This window comes from Phalacrocorax carbo, chromosome 1 (genome assembly GCF_963921805.1).
Source record: "Phalacrocorax carbo chromosome 1, bPhaCar2.1, whole genome shotgun sequence".
Taxonomy (NCBI): domain Eukaryota; kingdom Metazoa; phylum Chordata; class Aves; order Suliformes; family Phalacrocoracidae; genus Phalacrocorax; species Phalacrocorax carbo.
This window is the reverse complement of record NC_087513.1, coordinates 209,835,371-209,859,388: the sequence shown is the minus strand read 5'-3', so window position 1 is coordinate 209,859,388 and position 24,018 is coordinate 209,835,371. Positions and strand designations below refer to the sequence as shown.

Below are 24,018 nucleotides of genomic sequence, written 5' to 3'. Positions count from 1 at the left end.
CACCGTGATGATATTTTTCTTTCTGCTTCTCAGCCTTCCACAGACTCAGCCCTCCGATGGTCTTTTATTTTGCCTCTCAAGGCATTAAGCATCTTGCTTCCCTCTCTTGACTCCAGCATTTCTACAACTGTGTTTCACAAAACCCCTTTTAACACTGACAGGTACCTAAAGCTTCATGTATGCACACACACATATACACATATACATCTGTAGCACAAGTGCATGTCCTTTTCCAACCCAGCCTCCAGCCAGCCCTAAGACAATTTCTGTGCTGACCTCAGAGGCTGCTGTTGCGCCAAGCACATGTTTTGCTTAAATGTTGAGATCAGTCATCCAACTGTCCAAACTACTTTTGGAATCACCGGGAGAATAGCTAGCCTACCACGACTACCCTCTGACCCGGCCCCTTATCCTCCTCCTCGTCTAAATATTTTACTTCAAACTTTTTCTTCCTTTTTAATGTGGAGAGGAAAAAGGAAGATGCATGAAGTGTTCACATACGTGTGATCTGACCTTTCGTGTCTACAGCTCTCATCACCTTTGCGTGCGTTCTCCCTGCTATCTTGGTCTACTGTCAACTTGATTTGAGCTGCCTCTAAACTATATGCTGTTGAATGCACAGCTCTCAGCACGCTTGGCCCCGATGCCGGAGCATCTGGACTGCAATTTGCACAATAACACAAATACAAAATGATACATCCTTTCTATCAAACTTCCCCCCCAGGACCTCTAAATATTCTTCCAATGATATAGTCCTTTTATTTTCCACTTTCTTTGCTCCTCAAACCTTCAGCTCTATTTTTTCCATATGGTGCGAGTAGAACTACATCCAAATATCCCAGGTGACAAAATACCACTAATTTCATACAAGTGCTTTAATTTTTATCACTTTCTCAAGACTGAGTTTAACTACTTCCAGTTTCAAAAGCACCCGCCGCACTAGAAAGATATTTACACTGGACTATAAATCAAATATCTAATAAAGTTCCTGAGATTTTTCCAAAAAAAGTTCAAAAATGAAAACTCCCATCCTCCTCTTCCAACTGTTTTTAATCAAGGACAGTATGAAACAAATTATCCAAGTTCAGAATGGAAAAAAAAAAAAAAGTACAATTACTCTGAGATTAAATTTAAAGATTAAAACTCTTTTGATTCCCTGAGCTGTTTGACAAACATTTCTATGGAACAGGAACTGCAGCAAGAGGTTATAAAATATTTATGTCAGTTTGCTGCAAGTGTGACCACATGTTGGTCAAGACAGCTGAACTGTTCATTATTAGTAGGAAGCTGTAAATCCTGCTTCTGGCAAACCTTCAAATGAGTTTAGAAAAAAACAGCTCTGTTCTTGATTCAATTAGATGCTATAACTTAAAATGCAAATAATATTGTTTTTGGCATGGCTGCTGCCTGTCCACCTCGGCACAATTACTCCAGCCTCTCCTAGCTTAGACGAGTATTGTCCGAGGCCAACGCAGCAGCTTCCTTCCTCCAACAGAACATCTATTCTTCTGTAACCAAAACAATTTGGCTTAATGATGCAAAGATGAAGCATGACTGCAGTAAGGGTAACAAACACAGTCCAGACTCCTTGGAAACACAAGCATTATCCCAAAATAATTTGCTACATGGATGATCAAGAGAAGGCAATGGCTAAAGCATTGATTTCACTCCTGCACCTCTGTTTGTTAAGAGACACCAGCTGGTGCATCAAACCTTCAAATCCACCATTCAAAGTTGAGTTTCAACTTGATTATACCTTTCAACCTAATAATAGAAGAGCATGGTGTAGTGTGGGGAGCACTGGAGGCAGAGCCAGGCAACGTCATAGAATCATAGAACCATTAGGGTTGCAAAAGACCTCTAGGATCATCCAGTCCAACCACGTCTCCTAAAGTCTGCAAAGACTGGGAAGGTTAAAGTGATTTTCACTTATGACCTGCATGCAGGACAACAGGATGGCCACTGATTTTGTTTGCATCAAAACCAGCTGATGATGCTGGGCACATCTTTAGGAACAGACCCCTCAAACTGAGGTTTCAGTCCAGGGTTTTGATCCTCCTCTGCCTGGCACCACAGTCATGCAGCAACACCAGAGTAAAGCAAATGTAAAATGATTTTGAACTTGCTCAGTGTTTGAAATAACTGAAGCCCTGGCTATTCAGAGCTGAAAAGCTAGACGGAGGCCTTATTGTGACCCTTCAAAATATAAAGGGTGCTTCTAAGAAAGATGGGAACGATCTTTTTAGTAAGGCCTGTTGTAATAGGACAAGGATTAACAGTTTTAAATTGAAAGAAGGTAGGTTTAGATTGAATATACAGAAGACATTTTTCAGGTTGAGGGTGGTGAGACACTGGAAGAGGTTGCCAGAGAAGCTGTGGATGCCCTGTCATTGTTTGGTTTATTAAAGTAAGAAAACTCATGGGTTGAGATAAGAACAGTTTAATAATTAAAATAAAACATAAAATACTAATACTACTACTAATAATAATAATAACAACAACAATAATATAATGAAAAGGATAATAACGAGAGAGAGGGAGAGAGGTGAAACCTCGGTGGGGGGAAAAACAAAACAACAAGTGATACAACCACGCACCACCCCCCGACCAATGCTGCTGATCCCCGAGCCCCAATCGCTGCGTCCCCCGGCCAACTCCCCCCAAGATAATATACTGGGCATGACATCATATGGCATGGAATATCCCTTTGGCCAGTTTGGGTCAGCTGTCCTGGCTGCGCCCCCTCCCCTCCCGGCCTCTTGTGCACTCAGCAGAGCATGGGAGGCTGGAAAAGTCCTTGACTAGTATAGGCACTGCTTAGGAACAAATAAAACATCAGTTCGTTATCAACACTATTCTCATACTAAGTCCAAAACACAGCACTGTACCAGCTACGGTGAAGAAAATTAACTCTGTCCCAGCTAAAACCATGACAGAAGTGTTCAAGGTCAGGTTGGATGAGGCTCTGAGCAACCTGATCTAGTGGAAGATGGCCCTGCCCATGGCTGGGGGTTTAGACTAGAAGATCCTTTGGGTCCTTTCCAACCCAAACCATTCCATGAGTCTATATTCTGGGGAAAACAAGGCTACGCTTTGGCATCAGTACGATTTTGTCAGTTCTTAATGGCTATATGATGTTTTATCAGACATAACTGCTTTCCTCCTGGGGCTGAAACTCAGATATAAGAAGTTAGCACAACATCCATAAAATCTGAGTGAGGGAGCACTCACTCCTGAAGTAGTTGGGCCACCATTATGTTTGGTATTGAACTAAACCTAAAAAGTCACACTCTGCTTTATTATCCTTTACAATGAAAGCATAGTTGTCAGACTGCATGTCCATATGGCATGTCTTCTGTGTGTTTAAAAATGCTTTGTCTTCTCTTCCATCAGTACATAGAAGTGCTGACTTTGCCAGGCCAGTCGTTAACGAACATCATCTACTTTCTGGCTGTGTCTCTGCCTTGCTGCCCCACGACAGCATCCTTTCCCAACCCAGCAGAAGAGGTCAGCAGTTTTGACTGAGAGATCTGTTACTGATGTTGATGAACTAAAGGATGCTCTCATGGGGAAGGCGTGAAGCTGAATGGCACCCCAGGGAGTTATTCAACAGTTATTTAAGGATGCGCATACAACTGCATCAACAGCCCCTTCAATAAAAACCATGCTCTGGACAAAGGTCCGGGATCCTGAAGATGGGATCCCAGTCACCATACCTGTCTAAGCAAACCGACAGCTTTTTATGTTGGTCAAAAGAACCTAACAGCAATTTAAGAGCAGAGTGTTTTGCTATGGCCAGTTGCACCGGAGGCGAGTTGTACCAGAGCATAGGGTCTCTTGAAGTTGTTAATGCCACCATGTCTTACAACTTGAGTTACTCTATGATTCTATGATATTATAGACTTATGATTTTTTAAATAAATATAAATTCTGTATAATAAAATAAATAAATAAATAAATAAATAAATAAAAATGTTGCATTATTAAGCTACATTTCTTGGAAGGAAAACTGATGCTTTTTAATTTACATAGAATCAACAGAGCCGAAGTCCAGTATCAGGTACCGTATGCAACAGATGCCAACGAAGTACACTCTTCCAAATATAAATCCTTTAATTTCTGCTACTCTGAAATATCTCATCTTAACATCTATGGATTTGAGTTTAGCTAGCAGGCACAGTATTTTTTCTCCATTTAGGCTAGCCACAAAGTTGGAAAACCAACTCATATTTGATAAAGGAGAACTTGTTTTCCTTCTCCATTCTTTTACCAAAGCAGAACCAAGAATCAAACCTACTTAATCAAAATTAAAATGAGATTTTCATTTACTTAATGAAAGCAGAGCCATGATTTCCAGGGGTATTTAGGTACTTGTAGATGCAGAAAGATATCTACTGGGACTATCAAAGATATATTAACAGGATAGGTCTCTTATGTGCATTGTGTTCAGATCCCAGAGATTTAATGTATCATTGCCTAAATGCCTCCACAACTCTGATCAGAAAAATGACAAGAAACTACATATTTTTAGTGGATGTTAGTATTTTATTTATTTTAGAAATTTGATTTTGTAAATAAAATAAAATTATCCGAAGGGGACCTGGCTACACACAAAAAGAGAAAAGCAAATATTTAAAATTGCTTTCAGAGGGAGATCCGATTTCTAGCCAAACAGTTCTAACATAAAATCAGAGTAAAAGCAACTGGAAAAGGAAAAAAGAGGAACACATGCGAATGGGTCTAGGCAAGCTACCTGACTGCTTGAGTAAAAACAAAGCTGTGGGGCTGCCTTCTGATAACAAGAACTTGCTTACAGACAAACACATGCATAAAGATTGTCAGCCAAGGAGAAAGAACCTTTAGGAAAACAAAGGAAAAATACAAAATCAGGTTCCCTGCTTGTTATAGGTCAGCCCGTCTCACCTCCGTGAGCCAGTGCTTCCCTCCAGATCATTTACTCCAGCTGGAAGCTGTTTCTGCACCACAGTGTTGTAACCAGTGAGTTGCTTCCACTACAGGGTTTTGCTTCATTCAGAGGGCTACGTGAGTTTTCTAGATGTACAGTTTGTTGGACAACCAAGTTCCTCACCTTCTAATTTTGAGACCTCCTCTGCAATTTCCAAGGCTCAAAGCATCCCAGCATATGAAGAGGAAGTGCATGGACTTGCCATTTATTGTTTTGTTAATAAGAGAGTCCAGAACCACTGATTAGGAGGTTAGTATCCCTAGCAGAAGTGCTTAAGATAGAATGGCATTTCGGAAAATCCTCTACCAGTTGATTTCTTCTATTTAACCATGAACCAAAAAAAAAAAGAAAAAACCCCCAAAATTTAAAAATAAATATGTAACACACCTTTCACACGGAGCCATGTAAATGTATTTTTTCTGTTGATTTTTTTCTTTTTTTTTTGGTTTAGAGGAAGAGGAAATAATGAAGCGTGGGTATTAAACTGTACCATGGAGACAGACACACTCTGTTAGCGTGTTTTGTCAGTGACCATTTGATTACTTGGAGCTTTCTTTAGCGCCTGGAGCAGAGCCAGGTGGTGCCTACTGATGGCACCGAAAGCAGAGAAATGCAGTGGAGGTCAGTCACCAGAAGCGACCTTTCTGCTTCCGCTTTGCCAAGTTGCTTGATGAGGTGACTGATGGAAACAGCTTCTTTTCATGAGTTACAATGTGATTCTTTCAGGCTCTGTCTCTTCTCAGACACACTGCCAGTACCGTATACAAGCCAGTGCTGAGCTCTGCACTGAAGTCACCACAGAAATGACATGGCGAGCATTTCCTTGTCCTGAAATAAATTTTAGCTCAGTTATTATGGCGCCTCTGATTTAATAATTGGCTTTTGGGAGACACTCAAATGCTTCACATGGAATCTTTTCTTAGGGTCAAATCCTGTCCTTATTGTAGCCTATGGGAATTTTGCCATCGGACTTTAATGAGACAACAATTTGGCCATTAATCCATGAAAATTTGCTACTGTAGTTCACATTGCACTCCCATTTAGGACCCTGTTGTTCATTTCACTCTGAACTGGCTTGTTTTCACTTTCAAGAGACTTGCACAGACTAGAGGGTAATTCAGACGACAAATTCAGGCTTTAGCTGCATTAACTGTATGTCTGCTGGGTGGACACTGCCAAACCCAGCTGCAGAATCCTCCCCAACCTGCTAACAGTCACTATGCCAATGAAACCACTGAAGAAGTGTCTTCCCCCTCATTTCAACAAGAAGACAACAAAAGCCCAATAAACAAGGAGTTTCTATGATGCACAGCCTGGGACTGTTAATGCCTTTCACTTCCAAGAGCAGGAGATGATTCTTTAGGTCAGGGAACACCAAGGGTCAAACTCCGCACAAGACGTACCTCGGGGCTGACATTAACGGGAGCGTAACTTAGGGCAGGCCTTCCAAATTGCCACTTGCACATCCTGGCTGACTTCTATAGGCTTCTATCTGTCATAGCGTATTGCATTTTTGTAGTCTTGTTTGAGCTGTAGGTCACTGAAAATCTTCCAGTGAGATGCAAATTTAGAGGCGTCCGTACATTGGTTGCTGTTACTTGCGTTCCTAACCACCCTTCACTGACATGCTTAGAAACAATTCACAGACTCCCGGGTTTCACAGGGTAAACGTCAGTGGTACAGAAAATACAGCAGATTTCAGAGGTGACCAAGGTCAGAGTAAGTCCCACTAATCTTAAGAGTCTGTTAGCTGACTTTTCCTACCTTGGCAATTGCTCGTCGCTCTCTTTCACAGCTAATTCTAAGTTATACTCCTGGATTTCATTCCTACAACATTTTGCAGCACCTGGAGAAATACATTTATAAATACAATGACAGATTTCTCTGTGTGGAAGAGGGTTAAATAAGATAATATCCAGGTTTCTGTGTCTCTGGTTAATAAAACATGAACTTTCTCTCTTGTTGCTTCTTATCGACCCTGTTTAAGTGATCTGGCACGCTCTGAAAATGCACAACAAGGGCTCTATTATGTACACGCACTAGGTACAGCAGGTTTCACTGGACTGTAACTGATTTGTTTCAGATGAAGGGATGCTGTTAACCACCACTGTGAATATAATTGCTTAGTTGATTTCCACATTCTTGTCATTGTTGGCCTGGCTACTGCAAGAACAAGCTGGTGAGGAATTCCCTAATGCTGGTTAGAAAAAGAAAAAAAAAAGGAAGCCTTCAGGTCAAACTAGGAGTTCATCGAGACATGCCCACACCAGAAGCAATACCAACACCCCTTTTCACCACTTCACTCCTTGTCTTTTGCTCCTTCTTTAGTCCAGAACCAACTCCAGGAGAAGAAACCCTCCCGGAGAAGAGGCAAAGGGACCTTCACAGATGGTCAAATACCGAGGTGCCACCTCCGAGCAAGCTCTGGGGTGCACAATATCCGATTCCTTTTGTCACGCGGGGGGGGGGGGGGGGGCTCAGAGGCTTTAGCAGACTTTCAGTACAGGCTGTCACTCGCAGCCCATCTGTGCACAAAGCACAGCTCTGCTCCTGACGCTTTGCCTCTGCAGCATGTCCTGTGCTATTAAGTTTGCGGGAAAGCCCCCAGATTCCAGCTGAGATCAGAGCTGGCTGCTCCCACCACAGTGGAAAGAAAAGCCACAGTTAATTCACCACACGGGGGCTTGCCAGTTCTGGATTCAGTTTCCTCCCCTCACAGGCTCAGAGCAGAGTGTTCCCACCTTGGAGTCTGGTGGCACCTGCAGCCTCCAACAAAGATTGATGCCCACCCGTGACAGACACTATATATACACGGGGTATGAATATTCTGTTGAGCTTCTTGAGCAGCATAGCACTAAGAATGGAAATGCCACTGGAGAAGTCTGGTAGTCCATGGGAACGGGGTATCCAGGTGACCTTGGTGTGTCTCTACTGCCATTTCACACATGTTTCTAATCCAGATTCTTTGGGATTTTTTACTTGAGTGAGGGAAAAGGTTTTCCTTATTGTGTTCATCACTGCAGGTTTGGGTCTTCTCCTTTGTGGTAATTTTTTCTCTCTTATGGAAAATTGCCCTGCACATCCTTCCTCCTCTGACTTCAGTTTTTTCCAAACAGAAATGAAGGCCTCCTGATTTTACAAAGGCTTTTGGGACATGATTTTTTTCTTTATTTGACATGTAATGCCAAGTGTACACATAAGTCTTTAGATGCTGGTAGTCCTAGGCTTTCCTTCTTAGCTTTTAAATCATCTCCTTTGTCTTTATTACCTAAATCTAGGGTACACTGTGTTATTAACTTCTCAGAAGAACTCTCCTTTGAAAATAAGGAGGAAACACCACCACTTGTAACATTTGCACTTTTTACTTGTTTTAAGTAATTAATCAACATAAATTCTCCTTCTGAAAAAAAATCAGTGGTGAGACATAGCCCTTTATAGAAACAGCCTGGCAGCACTTAGTATAGACAACTACACTTAAGAGAATCACTTAACAGCAACGCAGACAAATAAGCTCGAGGCACTCCAGGTACTAGGAGAGGACTGTGAGTTGCAGACAGGCTGAAAGAATGGGAACATATTTCTTTTCAATAAATGCTAAAGTTTTGCTCTGGGCTATGAACAAACCCTCAAAAAGAATCATATTAGAATAGCTCTTGTCACACACCACAGCCTTAGGGACCAAAGCACACTGTAAAAAAAAGAAAAAGGAGATCAAAACAAAGCAATGGAAAAAAGATAGGCTCTATCCCAGAGAGACAACTGGTGAAGAGAGGCAGGAGACAACAGAAAAGCAGTACTGATTAGCACGACAAGCTTCATCCCCAGCACAAGCCTCACAGCACTCTCAGCATGCCCGTAGCCAAGTCGGTAAGTCAGCCCAAAAATATTTGTTATGTTAAAGTAATCCTTCCATGCAAGTCATTTTGCTCTAGGATGACATTCGTCTCAGAGGTAAAACACAGAGGATCTTTGGCTGAATTCGTATTGTGAGTGACACAGAGGAAAACCCCCTCACCATAGGACACCGGTTTATTGCCTATGGCTCCATTGAAATGTCTGCATAGAAAATCAGGCTGCTCCCAACGAGCTGCGTGACACCCAGCTGAGCACGCCATGCAAATCAGGAGCTCACAGTGCCAGCGTTGGCAATAACCGGGCCTGGTGGGGAAAGATCCGGCTACGCAGGAAAATCATGCTATAGCACAACAGACAGCCAAGGAATGCTTCCTCAGAGGGACTATATATCTATTGAACAGTCACTATGGATCTATAAAGTAGAGCAGAAAAGAGAGCATGTTGTTCTTTGTAAGAGTGAGAAACACCAAGCAAGAGATGCTCCAAATTTCTGCCTTGCTTCACGTAATTGGGACGCATTACCAGCCATAGGAGGTATGTAATCAGCATAAATTACTTGATCATTAGCTACCTAATATGCAACAGTTGCCCTCAGAATTAATTGGGGGAACCAGGAACGGCAGAATGAAAGTAGACAATGACACCACATGAGATTTTTTCCTATGCCACTCAGTAGCAGCAGTAGACCGGCCTCAACTGCTTCTCCCAAAATTTTAACCAAAATTTTCCTGAGAACATGCAAAAGGAAAAAGGCTAGGAAAGCATAACGGTGTGATACCCGTAATGGCGTGATGCCAATGATTCTCCCTACTAAGAACCCCAAAAGTAGAATTACACAGTTGGTGTAAACTGAGGAAAACCCTAAGGGGGAAGCTGCGGGGCTAAAGAGCTTGTGTTTCTTTGGTGGAGACGTGAGCATGTGCCCGGAAAGTAATTCATATTTACCTGGTCAGGCATATTTCCACAGAATGTTGCTATATATGGTTTTGCTGACCAGACTTAGCTAGTTATAGTGCTACATATGTTATAGATCATGTATAGTAGCGAGCAACAAAAATAAAGACAAATACGAAAAAACAACATTCTAAACAAATGTTAAAAGGTAGTTAATGTTCCAAGTAGCATATATTTGAATGCTCAGAAATCTGATATTTGAGCCCCTAAAGACTTTATTTTTAGAATTCGTTCATTTCTAGAGTAAAGAAAAAAAATTAAAAATAGCAACATGTGGATTGTTATGTGGTGACGCTTCTTAGGAGATCTCAAAGAAACCTGAATTCCTCCCGTCCTGCATAATTTGTGTAAAGTTTTATGTATAAAAAAGATACTTTCCATAACAGAGAGAGAGTCCTTCCCCGTGTTCTCTTGCCCAGTGGCTCTGGCTTAGCCTAGGTTAATGTCACCCACGCCTCACACCAGGAATGCCCCATCAGTGTCAATGCTAGTGGTCTCCTTTCTCACCAGGGAGCTCCTATCAGGGCACAGGTATCTAAGCAAAGCTAAAATTTGGGTAAAGCAACACATTTCTCAAGCTGAAAAAAAGCACCTAACAGAGGCAATACTGCTGTGTCATCTGCAGGCAGATTTCTCAGCTCGGATGATAGTAGCCTATGGGTGCTTATTTCTTTCCGCTGGTTATAAGGGAAGACCAGGGAATGACCTCTGGTGTAGATGTCTAATGTCTACACCCTGTGTGTGTCAAAGGCAGACCGAGGAGAACGTGAGTCAGCAGGCTGTAAGGAGGTGTTTGGGCACAGCACCATACCAAAGGGTATAGATGGCTCCTGGTAATATTCCATTTCCAGGGAGGTTGTACTTCAGTCCTGACACATTCATACACAAATTTTGTGAATACATCACTGATACTATGAATCTGACATGTAGTAAATAACAAGTTAAATATGATCTCAATTCCCCCAATAGCTCACTTTCCATACACATTTTACTGCAAACACAAAGACTTTTTCTCCTTCCAGCACCACTGCCATGCAAAGTTCTCGAGCTGAGTTTCGTGGTCTGTGGCTGAAGCATGCAAAATGAGTTTCCAGTTTTACTGCACCGAAGGGAAGTTTTTCCAGACTGCAGAACTGCAGCCAAACATGGATGTTCAGTTTCAGCCTTGCAGGAAGGGCTGAGAAGCACACGCAAAGCACACTCCTGCCAGCACAGCTCTTCAGGGAGGTCACGGGCTAAAGGTTTATAGCACTTTCCCTAAAATGAGAGAGGAATTAATTCATTGTTTTTGTACTGGACAAAAGGTTAAAGAAAGACTCTCAAAGGCCAGGGCTCAGAGATAAGCAGCTGGAGCCTACTAAATATTCTGCAAACTTCCTTCTCTTCTTGAACTACCATGGCACCTTAGGGGGGTCTTGGCTAGTGAGCCCCAGAGTGGTTGTCTGGAGGTGGTATTAACAGAGCAAAAACCTGTCCCAAACAGATTATAAAGCATAAGAAGGTCCAGCTGGTACAGGCGGCACGCAGCACAGCACAAATATGTACCTGCAAGATAAGCAATGGTTTTGATAGATCAGTAGCCTAACTTGGTAAGGTGGTTGTTTTCTGAAAAGTTGATAGTGTAGCAGCTTTGGTCGTCCTCAGAGGAAGTTCTTTCTAATGGGGGGAAATGAGAGAAGACAGAGAATATAACACGGCAATGATAGAGGCCCATGTTGCAGGCTGCTTTGAACTGAGAGTCAACATCTTGACAATAAATAAAAGCAGCCACGCAATGAGGATCACCTGTGAACCGCTGTTACCGCAAAAACCAGCTTGATTCACTACAGAAAAGTGGAGAAAGAATAGCAGCACACAGAAAGGCCAGGAACAAAGCAAAAATGCTTCAGGTTAATTCAGATACAGAATTCTAAAGGCCTGGATGAAATTATAGCTGTGTGCCATTTTAGCATAAGAAAGACCATACATTAAAGGTGTTATGCAAAAAGCAACCAGTAACACGCAGACATACAGAGTACAACCTTTAGAGAGACCCCAGGGGACGGCTTAAGTGTAAGGATGGAGGTTGCTGCTGCTTACACTGGTTGAGAAAGAAGGTAGGGAATGAAATACCAAGTTCTCCATCCTAGGTTCAGAGGCGAGCTAACAGTTAGATAGCCCTCAGGAGAGGTCAGATAAGATTGTATCTGAATTAGGCTAGAATTGTAGCTCAGAGAGAAAGGACTGTAGTTTGGAAAGGGGTTTGCATGTGGAGAAATATAACTGTAAGATATACACATAGCGATAGCAGTTGCATTTGTAGTTATCATCTCTCAAAGATCAAGGACAGAGAAAGAGAAGGGAACAAATGACAGAAGATCCTCCACCAGGAAGTCCACCAGTGAAAAGAAAAATGTGAGACAAGTATGAGTCGAGGCAAAAAGGCACAGCTGGCCAAGGATGGCAGGACTTCAAGAAGAGAGATGTCATGGACTTCGTTGAAAGTGGCTGACAGTGGGAAAGAAGAGAGGGTATGAAATACTGACTTCGAGCTTTTCCTAAGATGAGGTCACTAGAAATATTGCTCCCATCAGGAGGATACAGCGAGTATCACACAGTTACTTAGAGTGCACAGAAATGCTGCATTTGAACTTTTAATAAAAGAGAAACTCCCACATGACCACAATCTGGTCCACTAACTTCCAATTCCTGGTGTCACTGCTGTTCCCTCTGCGAAACAAAAATTGCGATGCAAAGGATGTGTGATTTTCTGAAGACACAGCTCAGCTGCAAAGAGAAGAAAGGGAGAAACATGGATAAAAAACAGCAAAACCTCAGAAAGGGTGAAATAGAGCCAATGGAATGACAATAATCTGGGAATGCACAACTCCTGTCCTATGGAAACAGGTTGAACAATTTGATGTGAAAAGCTTGTATCAGCCTTAAAGTGTGAAGTCTTGCACTCCTTAAAAATAAATTCCCAGCTATTGCAAACCCCATTGGGGAATCTGCCCTGTCCAAAAGCTCCAGGTCTTTGCATCAACCTCTACACGGAGCCTACAAATGAGGCAACACCACTATCGGCAGCAGTACTGGGCTACCCCACTAGGATCTGGAGCAAGGTCTTAAGCTGAGCCAGCAACCTCTGGCAGCTAATGCCGTGGCAGAAGGCAGCCGTCAAGAGAGGAGATTCCTCGCAGTTCAGGGTCCGTCGCTCTTTCTTTTTTTCTCTTTTGATTCCTTCTGAATCCTGAACAGCTCATCAGTGCGAGCCTTAGATCCAGAGCCAAACCAATTTGAACACTCATAATGTGCAAGTTATTGAACACTTCTCCCAATAGCTGCATCTTTGTTTATGGCCCCCTTGGCTAATATAGGCCCCTCCCAATTCAGAACATACAGGACCGCATATTTTAACAGGGTGTTCATCCTGTATTAAAAAAGCTTTCCTTAACTGTAGCCAGATGTCCACTGAACTCTGCAAAAAGCTTTTTTCTACCAGTGTCACTTGGTTTACCCTTACATCTGTTGCGTAGCTCAGGAATTAGTAGAATGTAAAACGTTTTATGAATTCCCTCCGCTCTCTTTCAGTGTTAATACGTTCAACATGTTTTTCTAAAACCACATGCAGGCACACACAAGCACACTTTTCCCCATTTCTTTTAATTTATTTGCATAACTTAACTCCCCAAAGCTGACCTGGAAAATTTACAGAAATTGGAGACAAACCCCATCCACCTATATAAAAGCTTAGCCTATTTCTAGTTCTAGGGAGGATCATTTCCAAAGGGTGAAATCTGACCTTACTGAAGCCAGTGGCAAAACTTCGAGGGGCTTCATTAAAAGCAAGTTTGGCGCAAAACTACGCCCAGGACTGTTTCCTCATCCCTTTTATTTATGGTTAAGGCATGCTATCCACTTTATATGAAGATGTTTGAATTAGTATGCAGAAGTTTAAAGCTCCTTGGGCTGTGCTTAAGCCTATACACACCATAATGGCATCACGTTGGAATTCTTAGCATTGCAGTTGGTTTTTTTTCTAGACATTTCTTTTTTTGTCTGAGACTGAACTTTCCAACTTGCCTTCTCCCCTTCAGTCCCAGGAAGTAAGCACAATTGTCAAATCTGCCATATAAATCCCAAATCATCTCAGTTTTTTATTTTTTGGAAATGAGGGAGGGAAAAATGACAAACTGTAATTACCATCTTACTCCCTACTGTGCGAAGCCCAAATTGCTTCCTATTGTGCATAAATAGTAATTTCGTTCACTGAAGTAAACGCTGACCTGATCCCAATTTTCTCCTTCGTTAAAAAGGTGGTTGGTTGTTTCATGGAAGGAGGGAGAAAGCAAGTGCTCAGAGCTGCTTATGCGGTACAGACTTAACAAGAAGGGTTATAAAAATCACTGAACAGGAATTTGCTGTTCTGGGTGCTGCTTTTCCATCATTCTGATCTCAGACTGTGCTTGTAGTGCCAACATAAATCCACAGGTAGCAGCAGGCTCTGCAAACCTTGTGCTTCCAGCTGAACTCGCTCCTTTCATGAAAGTGAATTCATTTTGCACGTTGTTAGCCCAGCTGAATCCTTCAAGGGGATAATCCCACTCCTCTCTCCTTGCTGCTGCCCTGCTAGCATAGCCCACACAGTGTCACTGCATGCTGGCACAGGGTAGGAAACACATCTGGAGGGAGATCTCTGCACAATTTTACAGCCATGAGCCAAATTTTTTTGCCTAAAGCTGCTTGCCCCTATTAGTTCTCCTGGGGTGGAGGGAAACACACAATTAATGATCTACCTGGAGAGACTACGTTCCCCGTCAAGTGGCCTTGGGAAAGGATTAATTCCCTTCCCACTCCATGGAAATATCCCACTGCCAATATACCCTTTGGGTCTAAAGGTCCACTCAGCTGTAATGTTACTGTCCTTTGGGCCCAGAATCAAAGAAAAAAAGGGGTTGGAGGAGACACGAGAGGGCCATCTAGCTCGTTCTTCCACCGTAAGGAAAGGTGTGCTACACCTACATCTCTCTGGACAGACCTCTGCTTTGGTCCTAACAATCTCCCATGTTACAAAGTCCACACTGGCCATTCAGCTCTCTACAGAAATGACCTTCTGTCCCACCCTCAGCACAGTGAAGCTCACTACTTCCCATCATAACTCCCACAGTTACAAAAGACAATTTATCCCTCTGGGTTACTGCCCCACTTTATCTATTTGAAGACCACTATCATGTCACCCTCACTCCTTTACTGAGTGGCCACCCTCTGGCCAGGTGGGCCACATCTTTTTGGAAGCACAGTGCCCCAGATGGGGCACAGCACCCAGCTCAGCTACACAGGCCAAAGAGAGGAGGTTTACTAAACACATTGTGCAAAGGACACTCCAGTGTATATACCCTAGTGCAAAGACTGGGGTTTTTTCACAGCAGTATGACACTGTTGCCTGTCTTTGGTTTGAGATCCATCACAACCCCCCTGATCCTCCCCTGCAAAACTGCTCTCCGGCTGGGTCTCCCCCCTCATCCTGTGTTTGCGCTGTTGATTATTGCAAATCAACATCACTTGTGTGTTTTTTTACATAATTTCTGCAGCTTGTGCAAATCAGTTTGAATTCTAGTTCTGCCTTTGGATGTACTCATAGGCCCTCCATTGCTCATTGTCATAAGCAAATATAATGAGCATATACAATAATCACATCACGTGGCTTAAATTACCTTCAAAATCACTGATAACTCAGAGTCTACAATATTCAGAAAGCAATAAAAAGTACAGAAAAAGAGAGACCTATTTTATATCACTACCGGCATTTGAATTTTTAACATCCAGCTTAGAGGAGTGATTTCTCAGTTTCTGTCTCCTGTCATGGCAAAGCGCGTGGGAGCATGATGGGAGGTTCTTCTGGTCTCAGTAAACTCAGGAGGAGGGAACCATTGCTCTTGGTGCCAACAGCATTCACATGATCTCAAGCAGAGGCAACCGTCAGCATCTGATAAAAGCAGATTGCTTAAGCCTCCCCAGTCCATCAGGACTTAGAGGGAGCTGTGACTGGAGTGAACGGGGAGGCAACACACCAATGGAGTCATTTTTCCATATCATTTCCTCGTATTGCATCCAAAACACGCAAAGCACAAGCTGTTCTGGTGAACAAAAAGTAAGTACTGCAGCTGCCACTACCAGAAATGTTGGCTACACCTCACATTTCAGGAAAAACATGCTAGACGGGATGTTTCAAAGAGCAGCAGGTTCCCGTCAGAACGAGTTACTCAACGGCTGTTGCGGAGGACCTCTGTCTGCACTGCGCTTCTCGGGGGAACAGTGCAGGACTGGAAAAGGCAAAATGGAACAAGTGATTTGTTTTACTCTGTGGGCCATGGTCGTTATAAAAGCATAAAAATTAGGTGGAAAAATGCCTCTGAAATCATGAAACAAAGCAAAAATGAAATAAGGGAACACTGTCAATGTACATCTTTCTCTATTTGGTGCACCTTCTCTGGCTCCTGACACTTCTGCTCTCCCTCCCATTCCTTTAAGCTTAGGCATAGCTCTTACTATGCTGTAGTAAAGAGCACTCTTGAATTATCATTTCTTCACACTACCATGATCTACATCACAGCCTTGTGTACAGCATTAAGGCAGTTCACTGCTGCCAGGCATGACCTTCCACCTCTAGACGTCCCTCTCAGCTGTGGCTGCAATCAGCCAGGAGAGCTCAGGGCTGCAGGCAGAAGTGGCTGCCAGCTCACATTTGGAGCAAGCTGATGGCTGCTTCAGTTAGCTAAAGGACTTGTTTCTCATTGCAAAGTCCCAGCAATGCCACCCATAGTACATGACTTTTACAGTTCCCCTGCAAACCCCCTGCATGGAATTGGAAAGGGAAATTGATGCCCAGGGCCTGGGTACCAGCTCCTCTCCCCACTAAGAAAAACCTTTTATATCAGCTTTACCTGTCTGGTTCACAGGCATTTTACAACCCTGCATCAGCCAACCTACAAACCAAATCTCAAGCACAGTTTCACTGCATTCATAACTTGCTCTGGGGGAGCGAAAACATAAATTTGCCCATTCTCTAACCTACAGCCAGGGAGGATAAACACCATAATTCATGCACCAGAGGGTCTCTTCTTCTGGACTTGGACAATAACCTAGAGGCAGACAAGGAAAAATAGCAATAACCAAGAAGGCATCTCCTGTCCCCCTGTGAGACCTGAATAAGCATCAATGTTACACTATGTTTTCCTATTTATCCTAGCTTCTCTAAAGGCCAAATCAAAAAGGGAATGAGAAGCAGGCAACTTGGAGAAGTGATCCTGCTGCATTACATCTGGACAGATGTAGTGTAGCCACAGGCTACTCTTCACAAGCTTCAGTCTGCAAGCTAGGGAGGTTGGAGCATGCTGGCTTGAAAGGACGTTACCCCCAGGGAAGGGCTCAGGAGCAGCAGTGGAGAGCCTCGGCGAGCTCCCCTCTGCCCCAGCACCTTCAAGAGCCTCGAGCATGCTGTGGTAGCAAAGCTGGGTGCCTATGTTTCTGAAAAGCTGGGAATTGCAGCGTGGGAGCAGATGGGATGTCTCCTACTAGAGCTGGAGGAAAGGCAGGAGGTGCTGGCAGGATGCAGAGCAGCCGGCAGCCAGGTAGGTGCAGAGGCACAGCCAGAACCGCAGTGTGTGTCAGGCCAATGACCTGAGCAACGTGCTCTCCTGGCTCGGACAATGGCCAGCACCAGCTGCTTGGAAAAATGGGAAACCATTTGCAAGGATGGCAAATGGGCATTTGCTTTGCATCCAGAGGGTTTCCGTTTGAAGGTCTGGGGTTTGTGACCGAACAGTCTATCTGCACATACTTAGGTACCAGCTGAGGCGTTCGTGCACTCAGCTTAAGAGCCTTTGGAAGTAGATAATAAGGACCTATATTTTTCTTGTGATTCAGCAATGCTCCGAACCTTCAGGTTCATTTAGTAAATAACAGGAAAATGCAGGGAACTACCCCAGGTCTCTTAAATCCCAACCTGTCTGTAACCAAATCTCACTTGAGAAAACAGGTGATGTTCCTCACTTCACCACCTCTTTCCACCACTCCCACTCCCTCAGGGCTGCTATGCTGCCTCTACAGCACCTGGCTCGGGCACAGCACAGACCCCTCAGCACTGCTCTGACTCCCCCAGCTCCATCCCTCCAACGTGCAAGCAAAGCTCTGCACTAGGCTATGGCTCAAGCAGAGTATTGTACTTCTTAATGAAGGCAAGGTTTGCAACCCATTACCTTTCCAGTCTCATCTCAGGTAACTGTAAACACTGGCTTTAATCAATGTATTAAATGTTAGCTTCAACAATGTCCAGAGTTTCATGGGTTTTATAAGCAAATTATTTTTTGTAGCTATACTTCTGAAACTGGGGCATGCTGGAGAAAATAAAAAAGGGTAGCAACAAAAAATTTTAAAAATCTTATATTATGATGTGGCACATAATGATTTTTATTTCAGCAAAGCAAGAGGTATGGGCTAAAACATTTGAATACTTCAGATTTCTGTACAGAGTAGAGTAGGAAGAAATCTGCAAACAGCTCAGGTACCTTACTGCACAAAGCACAGAAATGGGTCAGGGCAGGTCAAATAGCTAAACCCAGCTTTTCAGGCTAAACTGACCTGAATTCAAACCAATGATGTCCAATTCTGTAATTTACAGCATAGTAGCATCTCCCTCTGGAATGTCAAAGTAGCAACTCAATGCATAGTCCAGTGCTTTCACATTTCCCTAATGGAGCTATTCACGTGCTGAACAAAGCCTGAAAGGAGGCAGGCTAGGGGAAAAAAAAAAGTATGAATCTCACTAAATATTCTGCATTTAAAATGCAGGTCAGAGAACACAATTGAGTTTAATTAGAAAACTAAAATGGGATCCTGCATGTTAATGCACTTGCTCACTGCTTGGGTTCGTTTCAAAGTGTTCCCATTTGATTGTCCTTGGAGACATTTGTGTTTGCATCTAACAAAGGAGATAAAAAATGACAGGAAATGTTTGTTCAGGGTGTATCTGTGTAAATCTGCTTGCAGCAAAGATGTTATTGCAGCCCTCCACTACAGCACTGAGTTCATGAGACAGGAATGGCTGGGCAACCAGTGCTGCGCAAACCCTCGCCCCTGGAAAAGCCCTTATTAACCTACATCTGTAGCAAAATGTAGTTTCAAGTGCACTGGCTTTTGACTTTTACAACTTTGGAAAATTGTGGCAAGAATTAGAGCAGTGACATAGACCTGTGTCACAACCTGCCTGGAAATGATTAGGTTTTCGGTGCCTAAGGGCCAATTCCCAGATGTAGTGCGCAGGGATGCTACTAAAATGCACAGATGCAATGGTGGTGGATCTTAAAAATAAAAATTTACATGCTTTTTTATGGTTATACATAATATTGCTTCTTGAAATCACTCAGCGTAACACTAAAGGTAGAAATCTCCAAGTGTGTGAAGCACAGTCCCCACTGAAGCTCATCAGCTGCTCTTGGTGATGCTACTCAAATATGATTATAGTGAAACAAATTGGATAGCATTCTTATAAATACATTTTTCAAAGAGCTCTCTAGAGCTCTTCACTATCTGTTTTTCAAAAGTTATAATATAAAACAACAATTTTTTACAGCTGCATTTAATAAATTTTATGTAATCAAAAATAAGGAAGTGTTTTGCTTATATTTCCTTTAATTTATAGCTTTTGTGGAAAAAAACATGGGGCAGAAATCACAGCAGATTTAAACACTACAAGATCATAGAATCACAGAATGCCCTGGGTTGGAAGGGACCCACAAGGATTGAGTCCAACTCCTGTCCCTGCACAGGACAACCCCAGATTCACACTGTGTGTCTGAGGGCCTTGTCCAGGTGCTTCTTGAATAGCATCAGGCTGGTGCCGTGATGCCTCCCCGTTCAAGAAACAGTTTAGGCAATTTCAGGCCAGGACTGACCTGAAGGGAACATACTAGGAGGTTATTCCCAGTATCCATATAAAAGACTGTCCTCCTTCCTTGACCACAAAGACATTATATAAAAGCACATATATGAGTACAAGGGAAAAAACCCAGCTATTGACTGGAGGCACACAGTATCTGTGTTTGCAACTGACGTAAAAAATAGACCAACAGGAACGGTCTGAAAAGTGTTTTCAGACTCCTATTTTCCTGTTGCATGTGTAGTTCCAAAGTTTCGATGCTAAACAAGTGCACCAGTTCTCAGATTTTCCACACAGAGGTCTCCTTTCCTTCACAGAAACCTCTCCTGGCTAGAAGATACTTCTTGTATTTGCATGGGGCAAGAAGGGATGGAGGGCTGGAGTCCCAGCGCTGGGGCACGCAAGGAATTGAACTGGAATCAAAACAGATTATGAACAGAAGATTGATATGTGTAGGTGCTTGTTACTTCAGCTGAGTGAAATGCAACTATAGCAAGTGGCAGCAAATGCACACACATAAAAATTAAGCTCATTAGCACCAAATGTAACATGTAAATCATAGTTCTGAAGAAACAAACATTCAAACCCATTTTAAAGTATTATCCACAAAATACATATACAGATACAAAAAATAAACCACAGTAACATAATAGGGTAAAGATCAGGATGAAGATCCTCTTCTGTTCTTCATGACTATCTCAGCCTCAAGAGCAAATGCAAGACTGGGACATGGACGTAGGATTGCCCTGTTCTGGGGAACAGCCACTTGTAAGATGGCCAGTCAATGGACCATGAAAGCCTTATTTTGTGTTGCTTCAGCCTAGAAAATGCTAGACTGAAGTGGTGGCTTATTGAAATAACTGAGTCTCCAGTTCAACACAGATGGTCAACAGTGGTGGGTGGATGGCTCATTCCCCTCTGTGTGACCCAGATCCATGGGACAGTCCCAAGAAGTCCATCCATGGTCCATTGCTCACCAGCGCCCTTCCCATGACTGGTACATTGTGGAACCAGCCACAGGGACCTTTCTGAGTTTTAACCTCGGAGAACAACTTGTCCTAGACAAGGTCTGCTGCAGCTAAAGGCTTTCCCATGAGGGACATTATTTTCCTACACAGACTGAGGGTACTCAAGACCAGTCTCAATATAACACCCGTCTCCCACAGCTGGAGGTGGGACTTGATGAAGGCACAACTCTCCAGCCCATCATCTTCCCCTCATTCTCTCTTGTGGTCACCACAAATCCCATGCCCATTTGAGGCATGGGACACTACAAGGGTAATCCCAAGCCTAGCTATTTCCAAGGAGGGACTAGTAGAGCTGGGGCATCTCTCCAGGCACCCTCATCTGAAGAGCTCACACTGCTCCTCAGAGAAGCAGACCGAAACCTGGGAGAAATGTTAACAACCTCATTTGAGTCAAACCTTATCCCAAGTTACTAGCCCATACAAAACAGAATCTGCTTTTAAACCCCTCTCTTCCTAAATGAGGAAGGCTTTTATTTGGCTTGCAGATGTCTGTCTGCATGCTTGTATTCTGTCTAGATGAGAGCCGTTCCCCTGCCTGTCCTTAGTGATGTACAGCTGCAGTTCAGGACAGATTTCACTCACCAGCAGCGCAGCAGGAATTTGAGGGCTGCATTTTTCTTTCCCAAAGGGGAGACAAAAGCTACCAAGCATTTCTGCTCCTTTGAACCTTGCAGACAAACTGACAAAAAAAAGTCTCATTACTTGGGACATATTTTACCTCCTGCAAAGGGTGAAACAGGCCAAGTGCAGAGATAGTTAAAAAAACCAAACCCAGCCACTGCCCCCATCCCTGCACACTTGCTCGAGCCTAAAGCATTACCAGACATCTCCCACTGTGGGGAGCTACAGACCACAGTGCCCTCCACTCACCCAGACAGAAGTAAAACGAAGGGGCTTTAATACAGCAGATAGGAACTGGATGTCAGGGTTTCACTCCCAGAGGATGTGTAACAAATGCTGCAGCAATCAAGTCAAGGAGATGGGTACCCACATGCCAGAACCAGCTGGTCCCCTGAGCAGAGGGAGGTCTGCTGTTGCATGTCCCCCTCGAAGCCGCAGGTAGCTGATGCTCTGGAGGAATGTCAGCTTTTCCCTCCTTCAGAAATGCTCCTGGCTTTTTGTGTGCTGCTCCTGATAGTGGAATTCCCTTCCCGACCCCCAGCAGGAGATCGGTTTAGGCATGTGCACAGACGGACAGCCTGCTATGCCAGCCAAAACAGGCTTTCTTAAATCCTTCACACTGACATCGGGCCATGAGCTGATGTCTAAGAAAAAAATATGTTTGTTCCGCTGCCTTAGCGGAAAATCTCATAGCTGTAAACAGATGAACCTGTTTCACCCACTAGAAAGCAATGGGAAAAATTAAATAACTATTAGATGAACACTTGAATGAAGTGAGGGAAAGTTGCACAAGTATTTCAACATGAGCTGAATGCTTAACAGAGAGCTGAAATCAGATATGAGCTTTTGGATCCCAACAAAAAGCCTTCACAGAAACGAGTGCCAGTGCAACACAGAAGGCCACGGAGGAGTGGCAGCAAATCAGCCATAAGCAGAAGAGAAGATGTTGCTCCTTAAGATAGCTCTGGGACTGACTTCTATGTCAAGACTTAGCTCGAATCCCCACTCACCTACACAACTCTAGAGTGCACCAAGACACTGACCTCTCAAAAGGTCAAATTCTTAATAAGCAGCAGAGTGAAGAAAGCACAAGAAACAGCCTGTTTCTCAAATTCCAGGCGGGACAAATCCAGCCCCATCAGCAGTGGAGCAGTGTCTGATGGTGCCAAATTCAGCCCTGCTTGGGACTTCTGCTGCTGCACTGAATCTGATCTAAGCAGCTCAAAGACAGTTGTTTCGGTTCTTCCCCCCAACATGCCCAAACTGCTACTATTTTCCACCTTTTAGGCTATTCATAAAAAAATAAAGACCTGATGCAAAGAACGTAGGCCAGACAAACAAAAGTTGCTCCATCTGAAATTGCTAATGAGAGAGGCCTCACTTTCTGGCAGGGAGGTTGAATCGAGTTCACTCACAGGGCTGTTGAAGTTCAAGTTGGTTTGTTTAGATTCAGAGCAGAGGCCATGAAGTACACAAAAAGCGATCACAGATACAACAGCAAAGGCATTATGATCCCCATCCCTTACTAGGTTGAATAAGCAAGTACTTTTCAGCAGGAGGTTATATAAAATCCTTCTTTCCTGCATTTTTCACTCTATCTGCTATGTTTTCATACTCATAACCAGTGGGTAATTTGTTAAAAACACAAGCAGAAGCACGGATGATATGCAACACACGTGAAGTGATGCTAAATTTATACCTGTTCCTTCCTTCCATCTGCTCTACAGCCCAGTGTCTATCACCTACTCCCTCTGCTTCAAGTCCTCTCTCTCCCTGCATCTGATTTTGGTAGATTATCTGGAAGCATCAACTTTTTGTACCCCTTTTGCACCTTAGAGCAAAGAGGCTTATGTTAAAAACCTGCAGAGTCCGGTGGACCACAGCACTGCAGCATCACACCAGCTGAAAGCTTCTCTCATCCGCTGTGGGAATGGCTTAGAGCTTTATTGAGTACATCTAGCCTGAAATAGGATAACTGCATTCCTGGCAATAGCTGAGGAGCTCTTAAGTAAACAGTCTTAGGGAAAAGTTGATGAAAGGAGACAACAAACACCCATTTTAAACCTCTGGGCAGGACCATCTGTGTTTATGACAGGCTGCAGCAATTCCTTTTTTGCTCCTTTCCTATTGCTCCTTCTACAGCGCTGTGTTCAGCTTCCCTGTCTATATTAGGATCAGAGAAGATGCAATAGGTATTTATCTGTAGCGTAGCCCCAAAGTTAGAAAACACTTGTATAGAAGCCTGCACTAACTTCCCATGAATTTCAGCAGAACTGAAATCATGCTGACACGAGGCCACAGTTTACATGCCGCTCTGGTTCTAAGGAGCACAAGTAGTTTTTCATCCGTAATTGTATACAGGCACACGCACACCTGCTGAAGTGGATGTAGCCAGGAAATACATTAACTGTGAAACTCTTAGAGACTTAGAAAAAACAGTTGGCTAATAGTAATTTTTCTCTTAACAGCAATAGACATTTTAGCAGGATACATAGCTAGGCTTTAAATGAAAACCAGAATTAGAAGACATTAAAGATACACCACCTTTAGGTCTTTTATTGTTAAAAGAGTTAAACATTGTGTCCTACACATTAGAACCCCCCTATATTTTCATATCACATGTGCATGGCCAGAGTGGATGAAAAGTAAAGTGACAACAAATCACAGGTAAAATCTAC

General features: G+C 43.3%; 2 protein-coding genes across 3 annotated transcripts in view; one reads left to right on the top strand and one right to left on the bottom strand.

Annotated features, from left to right (window-relative positions):
• PRSS23 (serine protease 23) overlaps nt 1–24,018 on the top strand; it is a 289,202-nt gene that overhangs the window by 169,324 nt on the left and 95,860 nt on the right. The gene's annotated exons all lie outside the window — the stretch shown is intronic.
• ME3 (malic enzyme 3) overlaps nt 1–24,018 on the bottom strand; it is a 130,839-nt gene that overhangs the window by 72,426 nt on the left and 34,395 nt on the right. The gene's annotated exons all lie outside the window — the stretch shown is intronic.